Consider the following 12,815-nt stretch of genomic DNA (forward strand, 5'->3'; position numbering starts at 1 on the left):
CATTGCAGACACTTAAAATACTTTCCTGTTGTGCAGGAAACACCCTGATAAAAGATATTGGGCTCATTGTCAAGTACAAGTGAAAGTGAAAACATTTTCTGCAAAACATCCAGTAGCTTCTCTCATTGTCTCAGCAGCAGCAGCAGCAATAAGACGTAAAGGTAACAATTGAGCTTTTTAACCATTTTATTTACTGAATTGTTCAGAACAAAGTGACTGTTTCAGGAAATGTTATTGTTAAATAATCTGGTTGTTTAGAGAATTTTGAGTCAAAGTCTATTAATGACATTTTGAGTGGAAGGTTTAAAAAACAAAAAGGTTTTTTTAAGTAAGGTGCAGCCTCAGCGAAACGAAGGATCCTTCCATCTTGCTTAAAGGGTCTGTAACATGTTTTCTAAATAGTGGTATTTTGTAGCACAATTAAGTAGCTCTGTTTACTACAGCTGTCAAAAAATGCTGCATATATCAAAAATGACTTCAAATAATATTTACTTTGTAATTGAAGGCCTTGAAATTGGGTCGTGGTCACTTTAAGAGATTCCTGCTCTTTCTGAAACTCCGCCTTCAGAAAGTCATCACAACATGGCTCCTTTATTAACTCTTTAACGTTTTACCAGAAGTAGCTCTTATAATGAGCTCAGCTGATGCGCGGTTCCACCAGGTGTTCGCTAATTGCTGCTGCCTAGTCTGAAGGAGCTGAGTGGGGATTTGATTATCTGTAAGAAATAGTGATCCAAATAGTCCACTTGAAATACATGACCTCGTGCATAGTGTGCACCTGCAAAACATCAAGAAAGTTATTGCAACTCAGATTATTGAAAACAAAAGTGTTTATTGTACTAAAATAATCTCAATAAAATTAAACTCTTTCGACTGTGTTAAAACTTTTGTTTTTTAAACTCGATTTCTCTTCACCAAGAGGTAAATTATAAGTTGGAGTTGCACATTGTTGCACGGTACGTTTAAAAGGTCTTACATCCATGATGGATGGATATGTTCATTTTGGTCTTTGTGTCTCTTTTTGAAGGAAACCACAAGATGCCCTGTCTTTCAAGTGAGTGATCATCTCAGCTCATGTAAATAAGGATCTTTTCCTGATTTGTTGTTCTCTGTTAATGTTTTCCTGCTTTGTATTTCGTTCATCAGCACCTGTCAAAGTTCAGACGGTCACCACGGGGATGACCTATGGTGCCGATGTAGCTCTGATGAACCAAGTGAGATGGAAGGTGAAGCTGGAGGGAACCAACCGGGATGGAAAATGTATCATCGTTTTCTGTCCCATCACCTCCCGTGTTGGTTCAGATGTGGAGGCCGCAATGCGAAACATGCCACGTAAGCAATCAGGCAACATTTTCTTGGTAATTTCACTACCAAAATAAAGAAATCACACACAGTATCAATCTGAGCCAATGCAGCATTCAAATGATAAATATTATTTAAGTTGAAAAAAAGACAAACTAACCTGAAACCATGAGGAAAAACATTGTAAATAAAAAAACACAATTATTAAATGGCTGCAGGTAACATACTATTGCATGATGATAGAATTTATTTAATGACTGAAATCTTAATTTTGCTAATCTGATACTTAGTAGAAGTCAGAGTAAGAACTGCATGTTTTACTAGAGAGAGATTGTCAAAGTAATTCATAAATTTGAGCTCAATCATAGTTTAGTTATAGAACCGAAGCCTCGTCTGCATGGAGAGAAATATTACATTTGTAAAAGAAAAAATGTACGTCTTCGCTGCAGTACTTATGCCAGGGCAATCGATTGCGCTGTAACACTTCCCCTGTTTGGAAACATGAACGGAAATACTTTATTAGAAATTACACACGTCTTCAATTAGGTTTGGCCCAAGACTTTTACACAGTCCAACAAGGATTCTTCAGTAAAAAGATTTTTGGTCCATTAAATCTGTTCCTTTTTGTCCTACAGTGAATAAAAAGGTCGTCTTAGTTTTGATGCATCACACCCGAGACCCTGAATACTCGACTGCTGGGACTTTGTGGTCGGAGATATATCCCAACATCGACTTGGAAGTTCATACTCTCTTCCATGAAAGCGTCCCGGGGTTGATCACCTCTTCCAAGAACACGGATGCTGTTTACAGAATGCAAAAATATCTGGAACCACGTAAAGAAAATAACTGGATGCCTTTTGCATTAGTGGTGATATTTCTGCTTGTGATTATTTTGTGGTTTTTATTGAGCTAAAGCTTTGATCAACAAACAGATGGAGAAACACAAGATGTGTCTTAAAATTCAGTAATGTGCATTAATCAATTTGAATAAAAAATGTACTGTAGTTTAGTCATTGTTTTATGATTAATTGTGAAGCACAAAATAAAAAGAAACATTCATATACTGTAGAGCTTATTCTTTATGCGTTTACAAATAAAAAAAAAAAGTTGAGGTTATAGAAATCAGCTGTGACTGATTCCAACCAATCGGTGATGATCTCCTCCTCCAATCATCAAGCGTTGTTCTCTTGACAAAGTCTAGCTGTTCATCTGCTTCTGTTCATTGGCTGAGCTTCAACTTTCCTCCACACCACCTCTGTCTTCAGCTCATGTTTGTTTCAATCAGACAACCGCTAATAGTACTGATGTATTTTTGACATAACATCTTTGTATTCTGAGAAAATTATGATTGATCACCTAGAAAAGTTTAGAAAAATTATTTTTTATAAAACGTTTTTTCCTGCCCTTTATTATGCCTCAAGAAAATCAAAACAGAGAATTGGATTGAAAAGGGTTAAGATGGGAAAGATTCAGGAGACTGAATCGTCTCTCCATACTCAATCATTTTCCATATTTATGCACACCTGTAGAATAATGATATGGTGAGAACAGAAAGAGATTCTTCCCTGTACAGTAAGGCAGCTGAAACAAGAGCATCTTGTTTAGATCATTTTGCTTCTTGCTCTACCTGACCCACATAAAATCTATTTGGTAAAAGCCCAATGTTTCTGGGTTTCACTGTAATATGCACTGTAAAATATAGTGGACTTTATTTTAAAATGTATGTTTGTTGCCTCAACAAAAAAAACTTCTAAGTCCAAGTAGCTGTATATCTTAACCCAGCAACTTGATCATTTGACACAATATGATATGTTGTAATTACTTCAACTACTTTTTTTTTTTTAAATAATTGCATGTTTATCATTTATTTCTCTATTTTAATGAATACATATTGGCTAAGGAGCCTATTGTGCACAGCCTTAGTTCTCATTCACCAGGTTTTACAGTTTTTTCTTCCTGTCCCAAAAGATCCACATTGTCTTGGGAGTTGTCTGTACATAAGACATGAGCTTTCTATCTCTCTAAGAATGAAAGTGAAAGTGCCTGAGTTGTGTAATAGCCCCTGGTTCAAGTCAAACGCAGTCACTTTATGCTGCAGCAAAAACTGCACTAAGAAACTATCTTTGCTTGTTTGTTTTTCTGGAGCCACACATTTACAGCAAAGGTAGGAAACATCAAACACTGTTGTTTTTTCTATGACTGCAACATTTTGTTTCCTCTGTTTTTTTTCTTTCAATTTATTTTACATTGATACTCTTTACATTGTATGATATATTAAATAAATCTTTCAGTTTATTCAAGGAATAAATTAATGTGTTGTAAGAGTGAAAATGGAGCATTAAATTGCGTTTCATTGATTCAAAGCTCATAAGTGTAATCTATCTCTGCAATCAGTGTCAAAGGTCAGATCTATTCTGACTTTAGGATTGATTCTGTTTACGCTTTTGGTAACTTTGTTTAAAACAAATCAAACTGGACATGTTGGAGAAATCCAAGAACTTAAGACTTCTGACTTTTCTGAGAGTGGTTTTATTTTTCCTCTGCTGCCAAATTATCTACTCTCAGTTTACTGTTCAAGTAAAAGCATCTGAATGCCTCTGAGTCAATTAAATGCTATCAGTTTACAGAGTTAACACTCATGTTTCATCTCTGCAGAAATGCCAAACTGATCATACTGCTTTGTTTCTCTTATTAGACGTCAACATGTATCAGACTTCAGGAGGTGAGCATCACTGTTGCAGGAACCACACTGACAGATGTCATATTCCAGTTCTGATTTTAATTTTTATGAATTTTATTTATTTCATAAAGAGGACAATGCATATTAATCGACACGAATACATCATGTAAATATGCCAGATTTAATTTAAAAATTAAAAACATTCATTTTAAATGCAAAATGAATGTTTTTATCTCAATTTAATTAAGAACATTTAATTAAAAAATAATTCAATGTTAGTAGTAGTTACTATTACTAATAAGTAACTACTTTAGTAGGTACTTAGTTACTTATTAAGTAACTAGGACTTATTTATTAGTGAGTAATTACATATTAGTAATTACTTATTACAAATAATAATTTATTACTTATTACTGAAAATTCATCTATTGTATTTTGTAATTTCGTTTAGTTAAAGTCCACACCATCACTTGTGGGGAGACGTTTGGTGTGATGAAGAACTGCTGAGTAAAATGAAGAGGAGGATACAGCTGACCATCACACACTGGATAGAAAGTCTCTTCATCATCGTTTTCTGTCCCATCACCTCTCGCGTTGGGTCAGATGTGGAAGCGGCCATGACCAAGGTTCCAGGTACCAGTTTTATAATCCACTGGTTTAGACATCCGTCTAATCAAGAAATAAAACAACCACACACTCTATGAATGCAAAACCTTCCCTTCACCTCGTTTTATTCTTGTTTTAGCAGGAGATCAAAATGTCATTCTGGTTCTGATGCACCACACGCGAGATGAGGGCTACTCCACAGCTGGAGTGAACTGGTCTGACAAATATCCCAACGTCATCCTGGATGTTCATGTTCTCTTCCATGAGATGGTGCCAGGATTGCTGGCGTGTGCTAAAAATATTGAGGCAGTTGATCAACTGATCTGTGAATTAGATCAACGGTTTCAGAACCAACAGATCGAGGAGATCAGACACATGGAGCCGGGTCTCATTGAAAGGCTTGATAAATGCTGTTTCCCTTATTGGAAAATTGTTCTTCCATTTGTTCTGGTTGTGGTGCTAATCTTACTTCTTGTCATTTTGTTGTCGTAGTTTAGAGATCAGCAAATTCAAAATAAAGAAAAGATGTCCTGATTATTGTATGCTCCAATACATAAAGTCATCATAATTCATTAGATTATAAACTTTAACAATAAAAATATTGGGCAAAAAGAACTTTGATTTATTTTATTTTTTGCTGGAATGAAGCTGCACAGTAGAATGAATGTTTTGCAACTAATAAAGAAAGAGACAAAGACTTGAGTTGAATAGTGATGAATACACATGATAACAAGAAACAAGTCTGTTATTATGGATATAATATATGTACTTTTTAGTTTTATGCTTAGTATTTTTTTATAGTTCAGTCACAAATTGAAAACTGATTTTGAACTTTTAAACTAGTTTATAAAGCTTACTTTAAACCTGGCAACTAAACCTAATCCTTAACCCTAAACAAGAGGGTCTATCATATTAGAACTTGACCCCCATAAGAACTATGGGATGAAATTAGAAAAGGTTGATGAAAATGGCAAAATTTGAAACAATTTTCTTAATTTCACCTCAAGTGTTTTTACACTCACTTGAGGTGATTTCAGACTTATTTAAAAAAAAAGAGATAATGCACTAAACAGATGAAAATACTTTTTCTGAATAAGTGCTGATGTAGCCAACAGTTTCTTATTTGTTATAGTCAGGCATAATGTCAGAATCTCATGTACTCATGCTTTGCTTAAGCTGTTTGATTCACTCCATACCATTAGATAGAAACATGCCTAATTCACATTTTCATTTTTCTTTTTCTTTTGCAAAATCTTTAAAGCTTCCTCAAAATTCACATGACAGTTGCATGGAAATATAGTTATTGTCTTGTATAAAATATGTTCTCACTGTGAAATTATTGTCTTTCCCCTGCTGAAAATGAATCCTCATGTGAACAAGTGAGTCTGGTCTTCTGTGCTTTAATAAAAGTAGCTGATATCATGATATCAGAGTAAGATACAGTCTGCATGATATCCAACAAATATAATGCCGGAAGAAAATAAAGCCTGCCATGGGATTTAAGGCTAACTGGCATGGCAGCTGATAATAGCCGATGAACATTTTACAATAATGGTAAGTTGCTTTTCAACTACTAGGACATTGGAGCAGCGCATACACGAGTGTGGTTGACAGCGCCAAGACACTCCTTCATGGTGACTTCATGGTAACAGTTTTAGCCAATATGCAATAACATATATTTGTAACACATACTGCAGTTTCAATACCAGTAAAGATAATAAAATGTAAACAATAATTACTTTTTTTGTTGAAAACAAGAAAAGTATTGTTTCTCAAATTAAAATGTGGATCCTTCCACATCAAATGTGCTTTTTTCTACACCATCATGTCTTTGTACTCCACTACAGTGAAACATTTAATACGCAATGATGTAACAGAGGTCAGCAGTTATAAAAATTGCAACATAGATGTTGATAAAGGCTTTTGATTGTTGTCAGCAACAATAAAATACTGTCCTATCTGTTCTTAGTTGTACAAAATTGCACTGCAATCAGTCTGTTATCAACAGTCATCCTTTTGATAACAACTAGTGGGTTTCTTATAAATTGCAGAACTTCTCAGAACAGAAAGTAAAAGTCAGAAAATCTCTCTGACCTGTTTGTTCTTTCAGCAGACTCAGTTAGTGTTTAACTCGACAGCAGCAGAAACACAGCAGAGGTAAGATTTGAAAAACTTTTTGCTTTACTTGAAACTTCATGTGACGGCTGATAAGGGAATCAAATATTTGTTTTTATACTCACATGTAAAACATTGTATATAATCAATGAATTGAAGACTATCTAGCGTTCTCTTTTTAAGTGAATATATAATTGTTAGCTTTGCACACTAATCTGAATGATGTTTGAACTGACAAAGAACAGATAAGGTGCAAGATTCCTTATATAATGGCTACTGGTATACGGTTACGCCCGAAATTATTTATACTCCTGATAGGTTTAGATATATGGTGTTGGGTTTAAAATGACAACCAAACATAAAAAACCTTTTCTCTGTTCAGGATTTATTAGAGATTTGGGTTATGATTGCAAAAGGTCTCCTCCCCCCTTTTGAATGAAGAGGAAGGTGTAGGCAGTATTCCACAGAGGAAAGGGGAAGAAATCCTGCAATGAAATGAATGAATGACCTTGAAATAAAAATACATTTGTCATGAAAAAAATGTGGGAGGAAAATGCAGTTCAGCCTTAGACTGCACTTTGATGGAACAAAGGTTAATTCCTCTTTTTCCTGTTGTGAGTGAACCTCTCTTTGTCCATCACCAACATGTTTCTTAATCTCTGTCCTGAGATTGTCTCATCATGTCATTGCTACTAGTATGTCACAATAATACTCTGTACCACTTAGTTGCTGCAACATTGGGGTTAATATCACATTTTGTTGGCCATATCGGCCTCCCAGTCCAGGTCCGTATGCAACACAATCATGAGGAAGATTGTATCTTACTTTGTGTTTCTTGCTGTTAGGTAACCAAAACATGAGGAATCCTGCAGGTGAGTGAATATGTCAGCCGATATGAAGTGTAGAGTTGTAGTGTCATAACCTTTTTGTTTGCTTCCCCCACCAGCTAAAGTTCAGACAATCAGTACAGGGGAAACCTTTGGAGCAGATGTGGATCTGATGAACCAAGTCATCCAAAAGGATACAAGTCGAGATGCACAACACATCATCCTTTTCTGTCCAATCACATCTCGTGTTGGCTCAGATGTGCAGGCAGCCTTGGAAAAAGTCCCATGTAAGGAATCAGAATGTTAACATTTGGTTGTTTCTTTGTGGATTAAACTATAAAGAAATGCTTTTGTTGTTTATCAGTTCTCAAAATGTGGCAAGTAAGCACATCACTTGTTCAAAATTCTAAATGGTGATATATTTGTCCTGTTCTGCCAGTAGAATCAAGAAACATTAAATAAGGAATTATTTCTCAGGTCAGAAGGTTAACCTTGTCCTCCTGTTGGGATGTCCAGTTCTGCCTACATCTCACGTCTCTATCCTATTTTTCAACAGATGGTCGAAGAATCATCCTGGTTTTGATGCACCACACCCGAGATGCTGACTATTCAACAGCTGGGATAAAGTGGTCAGAATACATTGAAAACGTTGTCCTGGATGTTCATGTTCTCTTCCACGAAAGTGTCCCAGGATTACTGAGCTGTGCACAAAATCACAAGGCAGTGTCGGAAATAAGACATTTTTTAGAAGAACACAAAAAGAATTCAGATCAGAGTGGGGCTTTGATTGGGTTTTGCTACTGGCTATTGTGTTGTGTTTTTTCTTGGGTCTTGTCTGATGAAAGGTTTTGGATGAGGCTCTGGAACTGGTTCTGGCATTCAGACAGGCTTTGGGTGAGCCTTGTAATTTGGTTTGGTACTCAGCTTTCTCATTTGATTTCAGTTTTGCTCTTCTATGTAAGAAAAGTTATTAAAGACAGACTTTCTTAATATCATTATTAACTCTACAACTTGTATGTTTATATACAAGTTGTTTAATGTCTCTTACACACAAACAGTCATTACAAAATTACCCATATGAACACAGACACAGTTATGTGCAGAAACTAGAGAACAGCTCAGCCAGAGTTCCGATATTTGTAGTCACAGATACTTATCTGACTTGTATCATAGGCTCCAAAGGCATTTATTATGACATTACATTGAAATAAAAATCTCTTACTTTCTATTTACTGAAGGTCAAATAGACACTTTGAATAAATGAATTCTTGTGACTCTTTTGATGCATGTTGTAGCTTTGAATTAAACCTCTGCCTATAACTATTGCAACATGATGTTTGGAAACTCTTTCCTTTGAAAATGATCAATAAAGTTTGAAAGAATAATAGCAGACTATGAGCTTTGGTGTGATAATGTCACAGACATAACACACATTTATGTTTATCCCTTTTGTGTGCTGCAGTACTCAGTCGATGCAAAAGAGATCTAATAAAATGAATGAATGATGAACGAATAAGAGAAAACACCAAGGCTTGATTAAATTTACCCAAAACCTTGTGAGAAATTGTGTTGAGGAACCAAACTTCCACTTTGAGCTACAGTCTGAAAAGTTAACCCATCACCAACATAACACCATATCCACAGGTAAATGGAGGCAGCATCATCATCTCTACAGTTTGTTTTCTTCAGATGGAACTAAACCTGTTGTCAAAGTGGATAAAATCAGAAGTAGTTCTAAACGTCTATCAATTTTGACCTTAAAATTTAAGTGGCAAATTGGAATTGAATAGAAATAAACTTTATTATGCTTCAATTGAGAAACTTAGGTAAAGGTAGCAAAATGAAGGAAAGACAAGCATTTTGGGTTCACACAAAATTAAAAATACAAAAATAAAAAAGTAATCATAAGATTAGATTTACGGCATAAGAAAAGAATGCTGTGCAGTTCTTAATTATTTTATGCTCAATTTCAAAGACATGCAACTAAATAGGATAATACGGTGGCCCTGAAGTTCAACAAATCATTAAACCATCTACAAATTGAAAAACATTACAACATAATCAAAGACACAACAACAATTTAATATAATAATAATAAACACTCAGGATTACCAACTAATTACAAGAACAAAAAAACAAAATCCATAAGTTTATTGTTTATACCACATCATGTAACATTTTGTATGTTAAGATTATTGTGGAACAAAAATATGTGTCTTTTGTATTTCTTGTTTATGTGTATGATTTTGCACTTCTTTCATGTTCAAAATGAATTAATAAATTAACAAATTTACCTTTTAGCCTGTTTAGCAGTAAAACCTAAGAGGTTTTTGATTGGGGTTCTTATAAATCCTGAGACTACAAGCACATTTCTAGCACTGATTAAAAACATGCATTTTCATAATAATAACTCATTATAATGAAGTCATTATTATATTATAGTATGATACAAGATATAGTATATTATAATTATAATAATTTTATATTAATTAATATTCTTCTTCTTCTTATTATTATTATTATTATTATTATTATTATTATTATTATTATTATTATTATTATTATTATTATTATTATATCTCATAATTATGAAATACTGTCTCAGCTAAGTCAAAACTATGAGATACAATATGAGATGAGATTTTTATAAGGCGGGGCTTCCATACTTATCTGAAAGTGAAAGTGAAAGTCATTGGTGCAAACTGCGTGTCACTCCCAGCAGCAGTACAGCGAAACCAGCAGCACAGAGAAGGTAAGAATCAAACTTATTTGGTTGTTGTTAGTGAACATTCGGTGATATAAAACAAAAACAGCTTCAACTAATAAAGGGGACTTCAACTTCATCTTGATAACTTCTGACATCCCTTCTTCTAGGGAGTAGAGGGAAGTGGGAGGTAGACGGTTGTTTTTCACAGCTCTTGCATGAAAGGTGCGCCGGATGTTGTCCGTTTCTGGACCGCAGCTCCACAAACAGTTCGTTAATCCATGTCCGGTTACCTAGATCTTTTTAGTAAACACAACGTTTTGCACAGAGGTATCTCAATAATTGCTAATTTAGTTTTTTCTTAAATCATTTCAAAAAATTTAGCCAAAATGTTTTTAAATAAATCATTTAAAAAACTGAAACTTATGGATATATCTCACACACATTAAATTTCAAATATATATTTCTGCTCATTTTGATTATTGTTGTTTATTCAAATCATAATCATCATTCTAATAATGATTGTAGTTTATTGTAGACAACATTCAAATTGTCTACAATAGAGTATTTTGTAGAATATTCTATTTGTCGACTATTAGAGTATTTTATGGAACTCATATAAAAGGCATCTTGAACACAGAAAGAATATGACCTAATAATTTGGAAGACTGATGAATTGAGAAATTGGTAGACACTTTGCAAATGAAGGCTAAGTCACTGTTATCATTGTGAAATAAGCATTCATATGTGTGCTTATCCAAGCACAACGATGGAAAGTTGAATGGAAGAAAAATCTGAAAAAAAACCCAAAAAAACTCAACTTGGGACCTATCTACAATGCCAATCGTAAGCATAATAGATTTATGACCAATGTCTGCTTGTTTGGTAAGTAGAATCTGGACCCAATGAAAATAGAGAATTTGTAAGGTATTATTTTTTTGATAATTTTCTAATTTATTGAAAAACTTATTTAAAGAAATAACTGGTGAATGTTTGGATATTCTTATGTTGTTCTTTGTGTTTGTTTCTGAAAGAGCCAGAAGATGCCCTATCTTTCAAGTAAGTCATCATCCCAAGTTATGCAAATAGGGATCGTGCTCTGATGTTCCTTGCTCCCTTCATGTTTTTTTTCCGCTTTACAATTTGCTCAACAGGACCAGTTAAAGTCGAGACAATCACCACAGGGGTAACCTATGGCGCCGATGCAGAGCTGATGGACCAAGTGAGAAGAAAGGTCAGGCTGGAGGGCACAAACCTGAATGGAGAGTACCTTATTGTTTTCTGCCCCATCACCTCCCGTGTTGGATCAGATGTGGGGGCAGCCATGGAAGACATCCCATGTAAGTAATCAGATAAAATCTTTCCTTTTGATTTGCTGCAAAACTAAATTATAAATCAGATAAAGCCACTCTTAGTTGATGCAAAAAAGCAAATGTTAAATGGTGGTTTTATTTATAAATGGGAAAAAAGCTAAACTAACCTGAACCCATAAGGAAAAAGTATGTACCTTACATGTAAAATTGCAAATTAACCAAAATTTCTTTACAGTGAAGTTCAGTTTTACTCATCACGCCTGGCCTGTTGTATTAAGAAATCACATGAGCATATAAGTAAGCTAATAGAGCTCAATAGATCAATTGATCTGCATTGATCAATTGATCTACACTCCTTTCCAATGCGGAAAGGAGTGTAAGTTTGGGGTGAGACAGAGACTTAACATTAAGGTCAAATATTGACATAAACATAAATAATTTTGACTTATTGAAGCCATTTATTTTCTTTCTTAGGTTCTTATTCATTAAAAATATCCATATTCTCATAAGGCAGTTCGACCTAATCTGAGGCGGTTTGATTTATTTATTTGAGCCGAGTGATTATCCAAACCTCATGGTAGAAAATGTTATGCATTTTGAAAAAAATCACAAATGTTTCTTTTCCACCAAGTTAATCTAATAAATTGTAGCAATACTTATAACAAAGATATAAGTGTGGAAATATGGTGTTTTACATCACTGTAAAACATTTTAAAGTGGCATAACTTGAAAATGAAAGTTCACTTGCTGCCTTAAAAATTAAAATAAATTCAGCTGGAAACATGTTTTCAATTCAAGTCAGATTAAAATTCAAGTTGATTAATAATTTAAAACCGTTATTTCACACCATAAATGCAAGAAAACTACCATCACCTAGTTGAACAAACACATTTTTGGATCATTTTCACTTACATTAGTTGAATCATTTTAAGTTCATGGAATTTTAATTCTTGGTTCAACTTACATGATCAAAATAATTGATCTGATAATGGATTTTATAAAACACTATGCTGAATTTTGCTGAGAAACATTTATTTTGAAAAGAGATGAAGCAATGTGAGAACATATTGTCTTCACACATTGCAAACCGACATGCTCCTTGAAAGTCAATATTTGCTTTAGTAACACATAAGAGACAAATATCAGACTTCCATCTCATCCATGTTGTATTCCAGCACACAAACACATGCCGCTAAGCATCCTGGGATATATAAACAGTCCACTCCCAGTAACTGCTGCAATACAACCAAATATAGTTTATGCAAAAT

At 34.2% G+C, this 12,815-nt stretch overlaps 2 long non-coding RNA genes across 2 annotated transcripts; both read left to right on the forward strand.

Moving 5' to 3' along the window:
• The first annotated feature begins 3,351 nt into the window (after positions 1-3,351).
• LOC129379147 (uncharacterized) lies at positions 3,352-5,203 on the forward strand. Its single transcript, XR_008608151.1, has 4 exons — positions 3,352-3,466; positions 3,998-4,024; positions 4,434-4,615; positions 4,731-5,203. It is a non-coding gene; the product is annotated as an uncharacterized LOC129379147 (long non-coding RNA).
• Positions 5,204-6,667: 1,464 nt separating this feature from the next.
• Positions 6,668-8,874, forward strand: LOC129379146 (uncharacterized). The gene is made up of 4 exons (XR_008608150.1): positions 6,668-6,745; positions 7,549-7,575; positions 7,650-7,817; positions 8,087-8,874. It is a non-coding gene; the product is annotated as an uncharacterized LOC129379146 (long non-coding RNA).
• Positions 8,875-12,815: the final 3,941 nt, after the last annotated feature.

This window comes from Poeciliopsis prolifica, unplaced genomic scaffold (assembly GCF_027474105.1).
Source record: "Poeciliopsis prolifica strain line A6 unplaced genomic scaffold, Auburn_PproV2 SCAFFOLD056, whole genome shotgun sequence".
NCBI lineage: Eukaryota > Metazoa > Chordata > Actinopteri > Cyprinodontiformes > Poeciliidae > Poeciliopsis > Poeciliopsis prolifica.